Source organism: Silene latifolia, chromosome 6 (assembly GCF_048544455.1).
Source record: "Silene latifolia isolate original U9 population chromosome 6, ASM4854445v1, whole genome shotgun sequence".
Classification (NCBI taxonomy): domain Eukaryota; kingdom Viridiplantae; phylum Streptophyta; class Magnoliopsida; order Caryophyllales; family Caryophyllaceae; genus Silene; species Silene latifolia.
This window is the reverse complement of record NC_133531.1, coordinates 1,847,859-1,854,984: the sequence shown is the minus strand read 5'-3', so window position 1 is coordinate 1,854,984 and position 7,126 is coordinate 1,847,859.

Here is a 7,126-nt window from a genome sequence, read left to right as displayed (position 1 = left end):
CGAGGAACTTTCTATGTGATTTCCGGAGAATTTTGTTCCGGGTTCCCGGAATCCCGAAAAACCGTGTATTATACATTTCAATTTCAGCCCTTCGGAAGGTCGTACCGGACCCTGTTTCTTTTTCTCCCTGTTTTTCAATCATGCGTCCGAGCTCATTTCAGGAATCAACCTGTTCGATTTCAGCCTCAAATAACGAGCTTTAAGCCTTTAAACACATTTTTCACGATAACCCGAGTTTCGGCGAATGCTGGTTTGTGGCACACCGGCACCCCCAAATGTCTTCCGTTGGTGCTCATACTTTGGGTGGCCGCTTTACCTGACCCAAGGAACTTTCTATGTGATTTCCAGAGAATTTTGTTCCGGGACCCCGGAATCCCGAAAAACCGTGTATTATACACTTCAATTTCAGCCGTTCGGAAGGTCGTACCAGACCCTGTTTCTTTTTCTCTCTGTTTTTCAATCACGCGTCCTAGCTCATTTCAGGAATCAACCTGTTCGATTTCAGCCTCAAATAACGAGCTTTAACACATTTTTCACGATAATCCGAGTTTCGACGATTGCTGGTTTGTGGCACACCGGCACCCCCAAATGTCTTCCGTTGGTGCTCAAACTTTGCGTGGCCGCTTTATCTGACCTGAGGAACTTTCTATGTGATTTCCGGAGAATTTTGTTCCGGGACCCCGGAATCCCGAAAAATCGTGTATTACACTCTTCAATTTCACCCGTTCGGAAGGTCGTACCGGACCCTGTTTCTTTTTCTCCCTGTTTTTCAATCACGCGTCCGAGCTCATTTCAGGAATCAACCTGTTCGAATTCAGCCTCAAATAACGAGCTTTAAGCCTTTAAACACATTTTTCACGATAACCCGACTTTCGGCGAATGCTAGTTTGTGGCACACCGGCACCCCCAAATGTCTTCCGTTGGTGCTCAAACTTTGTGTGGCCGCTTTATCTGACCCGTAGAACTTTCAATGTGATTTTCGAAGAAATTTTGTTCCGGGCCCCGAAATCCCGAAAAACCGTGTATTATATACACTTCAATTTCAGCCGTTCGGAAGGTCGTACCGGACCCTATTTCTTTTTCTCCTTGTTTTTCAATCACGCGTCCGAGCTTATTTCAGGAATCAACCTGTTCGATTTCAGGCTCAAATAACGAGTTTTAACACATTTTTCACGATAATACGAGTTTCGGCGAATGCTGGTTTGTGGCACACCGGCACCCGCAAATGTCTTCCGTTGGTGCTCAAACTTTGCGTGACCGCTTTATCTGACCCGAGGAACTTTCTATGTGATTTCCGGAGAATTTTGTTCCGGGACCCCGGAATCCCGAAAACCGTGTATTATACACTTCAATTTCAGCCGTTCGGAAGGTCGTACCGGACCCTGTTTCTTTTTCTCTCTGTTTTTCAATCACGCGTCCTAGCTCATTTCAGGAATCAACCTGTTCGATTTCAGCCTCAAATAACGAGCTTTAACACATTTTTCACAAAAATCCGAGTTTCGACGAATGCTGGTTTGTGGCACACCGGCACCCCCAAATGTCTTCCGTTGGTACTCAAACTTTGCGTGGCCGCTTTATCGGACCTGAGGAACTTTCTATGTGATTTCCGGAGAATTTTGTTCCGGGACCCCGGAATCCCGAAAAACCGTGTATTATACACTTCAATTTCACCCGTTCGGAAGGTCGTACCGGACCCTGTTTCTTTTTCTCCCTGTTTTTCAATCACGCGTCCGAGCTCATTTCAGGAATCAACCTGTTCGAATTCAGCCTCAAATAACGAGCTTTAAGCCTTTAAACACATTTTTCACGATAACCCGACTTTCGGCAAATGCTGGTTTGTGGCACACCGGCACCCCCAAATGTCTTCCGTTGGTACTCAAACTTTGCGTGGCCGCTTTATCTGACCTGAGGAACTTTCTATGTGATTTCCGGAGAATTTTGTTCCGAGGCCCCGGAATCCCGAAAAACTGTGTATTACAATTCAATTTCAGCCGTTCGGAAGGTAGTACCGGACCCTGTTTCTTTTTCTCCCTGTTTTTCATTCACGTGTCCGAGCTCATTTCAGGAACCAACCTGTTTGATTTCAGACTCAAATAATGAGCTTTAACACATTTTTCACGATAATCCGAGTTTCGGCGAATTTTGGTTTGTGGCACACCGGCACCCCCAAATGTCTTCCGTTGGTGCTCAAACATTGCGTGGCCGCTTTATCGACCCGAGGAACTTTCTATGTGATTTTCGGAGAATTTTGTTCCGGACCCCGGAATCCCGAAAACCGTGTATTATACATTTCAATTTCACCGTTCGGAAGGTCGTCTGGGACCCTGTTTCTTTTTCTCCCTGTTTTTCAATCATGCGTCCGAGCTCATTTCGAATCAACCCGTTCGATTTCACCTCAAATAACGAGCTTTAAGCCTTTAAACACATTTTCACGATAACCCGAGTTTCGGCGAATCTTTGGTTTGTGGCACACCGGCACCCCTAAATGTCTTCCGTTGGTGCTCATACTTTGGGTGGCCGCTTTACCTGACCCAAGGAACTTTCTATGTGATTTCCAGAGAATTTTGTTCCGGGACCCCGGAATCCCGAAAAACCGTGTATTATACACTTCAATTTCACCGTTCGGAAGGTCGTACCAGGACTGTTTCTTTTTCTCTCTTTTTCAATCACGCGTCCGAGCTCATTTCAGGAATCAACCTGTTCGATTTCACCTCAAATAACGAGCTTTAACACATTTTTCACGATAATCCGAGTTTCGACGAATGCTGGTTTGTGGCACACCGGCACCCCCAAATGTCTTCCGTTGGTACTCAAACTTTGCGTGGCCGCTTTATCTGACCTGAGGAACTTTCTATGTGATTTCCGGAGAATTTTGTTCCGGGACTCCGGAATCCAGAAAAACCGTGTATTATACACTTCAATTTCACCCGTTCGGAAGGTCGTACCGGACCCTGTTTCTTTTTCTCCCTGTTTTTCAATCACGCGTCCGAGCTCATTTCAGAATCAACCTTGTCGAATTCTTGACCTCAAATAACGAGCTTTAAGCCTTTAAACACATTTTTCACGATAACCCGACTTTCGGCGAATGCTGGTTTGTGGCACACCGGCACCCCCAAATGTCTTCCGTTGGTGCTCAAACTTTGTGTGGCCGCTTTATCTGACCCGTAGAACTTTCAATGTGATTTTCGAAGAAATTTTTTTCGAGGCCCCGGAATCCCGAAAAACCGTGTATTATATACACTTCAATTTCAGCCGTTCGGAAGGTCGTACCGGACCCTATTTCTTTTTCTCCTTGTTTTTCAATCACGCGTCCGAGCTTATTTCAGGAATCAACCTGTTCGATTTCAGGCTCAAATAACGAGTTTTAACACATTGTTCACGATAATACGAGTTTCGGCGAATGCTGGTTTGTGGCACACCGGCACCCGCAAATGTCTTCCGTTGGTGCTCAAACTTTGCAAGGCCGCTTTATCTGACCCGCGGAACTTTCTATGTGATTTCCGGAGAATTTTGTTCCGGGACCCCGGAATTCCGAAAAACTGTGTATACACTTCAATTTCACCCGTTCGGAAGGTCGTACCGGACCCTGTTTCTTTTTCTCCCTGTTTTTCAATCACGCGTCCAACTCATTTCAAGAATCAACCTGTTCGATTTCAGCCTCAAATAACGAGCTTTAACACATTTTTCACGATAATCCGAGTTTCGCGAATCTTTGGTTTATGCACACCTACCCTCAAATGTCTTCCGTTGGTGCTCAAACTTTTCGTGGCCACTTTATCGGCCCGAGAACTTTCTATGTGATTTTCGAGAATTTTGTTCCAGGACCTCGGAATCCCGAAAACCGTGTATTTATATACACTTCAATTTCAGCCGTTCGGAAGGTCGTACCGGACCCTGTTTCTTTTTTCCCTGTTTTTCAATCACGCGTCCGAGCTCATTTCAGGAATCAACCTGTTCGATTTCAGCCTCAAATAACGAGCTTTAACACATTTTTCACGATAATCCGAGTTTCGGCGAATGCTGGTTTGTGCCACACCGGCACCCCCAAATGTCTTCCGTTGGTGCTAAAACTTTGCGTGACCGCTTTATCTGACCCGAGGAAATTTTTATGTGATTTCCGGAGAATTTTGTTCCGGAATTCCGAAAAACCGTGTATTATCCGTTGGTGCTCAAACTTTGCGTGGACGCTTTATCTGACCCGAAGAACTTTCTATGTGATTTCTGGAGAACTTTGTTCCGGGGCCCCGGAATCCCGAAAAACTGTGTATTACACTTCAATTTCAGCCGTTCGGAAGGTCGTACCGACCCTGTTTCTTTTTCTCCCTGTTTTTCAATTACGCGTCCGAGCTCATTTCAGGAATCAACCTGTTCGATTTCAGCCTCAAATAACGAGCTTTATTACATTTTTCACGATAATCCGAGTTTCGGCGAATGCTGGTTTGTGGCACACCGGCACCCCCAAATGTCTTCCGTTGGTGCTCAAACATTGTGTGGCCGCTTTATCTGACCCGAGGAACTTTCTATGTGATTTCTGGAGAATTTTGTTCCGGGTCCCAGGAATCCCGAAAAACCGTGTATTATACATTTCAATTTCAGCCGTTCGGAAGGTCGTACCGGACTCTGTTTCTTTTTCTCCCTGTCTTTCAATCACGCGTCCAAGCTCATTTCAGGAATCAACCTGTTCGATTTCAGCCTCAAATAACGAGCTTTAACACATTTTTCACGATAATCCGAGTTTCGGCGAATGTTGGTTTGTGGCACACCGGCACCCCCAAATATTTTCCGTTGGTGCTCAAACTTTGCGTGGCCGCTTTATCTGACCCGTAGAACTTTCTATGTTATTTCCGGAGAATTTGTCCCGGGACCCCGGAATCCCGAAAAACCGTGTATTATTACACTTCAATTTCAGCCGTTCAGAAGGTCGTACGAGACCCTGTTTCTTTTTCTCCCTGTTTTTCAATCACGCGTCCGAGCTCATTTCATGAATCAACCTGTTCGATTTCGGCCTCAAATAACGAGCTTTAACACATTTTTCACGATAATCCGAGTTTCGACGAATGTTGGTTATTGGTACACCAGCACCCCCAAATGTCTTCCGTTGGTGCTCAAACTTTGCGTGGCCGCTTTATCTGACCGGAGGAAATTTCTATGTGATTTCCGGAGAATTTTGTTGCGGGACCCCGGAATCCCGAAAAACCGTGTATGATACACTTCAATTTCAGCCGTTCGGAAGGTCGTACCGGACCCTGTTTCTTTTTCTCCCTGTGTTTCAATCACGCGTCCGAGCTCATTTCAGGAATCAACCTGTTCGATTTCAGCCTCAAATAACGAGCTTTAACACATTTTTCATAATAATCCGACTTTTGGCGAATGCTGGTTTGTGGCACACCGGCACCCCCCAAATGTCTTCCGTTGGTGCTCAAACTTCGCGTAGCAGCTTTATCTGACCCGAGGAACTTTCTATGTGATTTCCGGAAAATTTTGTTCAGGACCCCGGAATCCCGAAAAACCGTGTATTATTCACTTCAATTTCAGCCGTTCGGAAGGTCGTACCAAACCCTGTTTCTTTTTCACCCTGTTTTTCAATCACGCGTCCGAGCTCATTTCAGGAATCAACCTGTTCGATTTCGGCCTCAAATAACGAGTTTTAACACATTTTTCACGATAATCCGAGTTTCGTCGAATGCTGGTTTGTGGCACACCGGCACCCCCAAATGTCTTCCGTTGGTGCTCAAATTTTGCGTGGCCGCTTTATCTGACCTGAGGAACTTTCTATGTGATTTCCGGAGAATTTTGTTCCGGGACCCCGGAATCCCGAAAAACCGTGTATTATACACTTCAATTTCACCCGTTCGGAAGGTCGTACCGGACCCTGTTTCTTTTTCTCCCTGTTTTTCAATCACGCGTCCGAGCTCATTTCAGGAATCAACCTGTTCGAATTCAGCCTCAAATAACGAGCTTTAAGCCTTTAAACACATTTTTCACGATAACCCGACTTTCGGCGAATCTTTGGTTTGTAGGCACACCGCACCCCCAAATGTCTTCCGTTGGTGCTCAAACTTTGTGTGGCCGCTTTATCTGACCCGTAGAACTTTCAATGTGATTTTCGAAGAAATTTTTTCGGGCCCTAATCCCGAAAAACCGTGTATTATATACACTTTAATTTCAAATTTCGGAAGGTCGTATCGGACCCTATTTCTTTTTCTCCTTGTTTTTCAATCACGCGTCCGAGCTTATTTCAGAATCAACTTTGTTCGATTTCGTGCTCAAATAACGAGTTTTAACACATTTTTCACGATAATACGAGTTTCGGCGAATCTTTGGTTTGTAGGTACACCGCACCCGCAAATGTCTTCCGTTGGTGCTCAAACTTTGCGTGACCGCTTTATCTGACCCGAGGAACTTTCTATGTGATTTCCGAGAATTTTGTTCGGGACCCCTAATCCCGAAAAACCGTGTATTATACACTTCAATTTCAGCCGTTCGGAAGGTCGTACCGGACCCTGTTTCTTTTTCTCTCTGTTTTTCAATCACGCGTCCTAGCTCATTTCAGAATCAACCTTTCGATTTCAGACCTCAAATAACGAGCTTTAACACATTTTTCACGATAATCCGAGTTTCGACGAATCTTTGGTTTGTGGCACACCGGCACCCCAAATGTCTTCCGTTGGTACTCAAACTTTGCGTGGGCGCTTTATCTGACCCGAGGAACTTTCTATGTGATTTCCGAAGAATTTTGTTCCGGACCCCGGAATCCCGAAAAACCGTGTATTATACACTTCAATTTCACCCGTTCGGAAGGTCGTCGGACCACTGTTTCTTTTTCTCCTGTTTTTCAATCACGCGTCCGAGCTCATTTCGAGGAATCAACTTTGTTCGAATTCACCTCAAATAACGAGCTTTAAGCCTTTAAACACATTTTTCACGATAACCCGACTTTCGGCGAATCTTTGGTTTGTAGGCACACCGCACCCCAAATGTCTTCCGTTGGTACTCAAACTTTGCGTGGCCGCTTTATCTGACCGAGGAACTTTCTATGTGATTTCCGGAGAATTTTGTTCCGGGGCCCCTAATCCCGAAAAACCGTGTATTATACACTTCAATTTCATCCGTTCGGAAGGTCGTT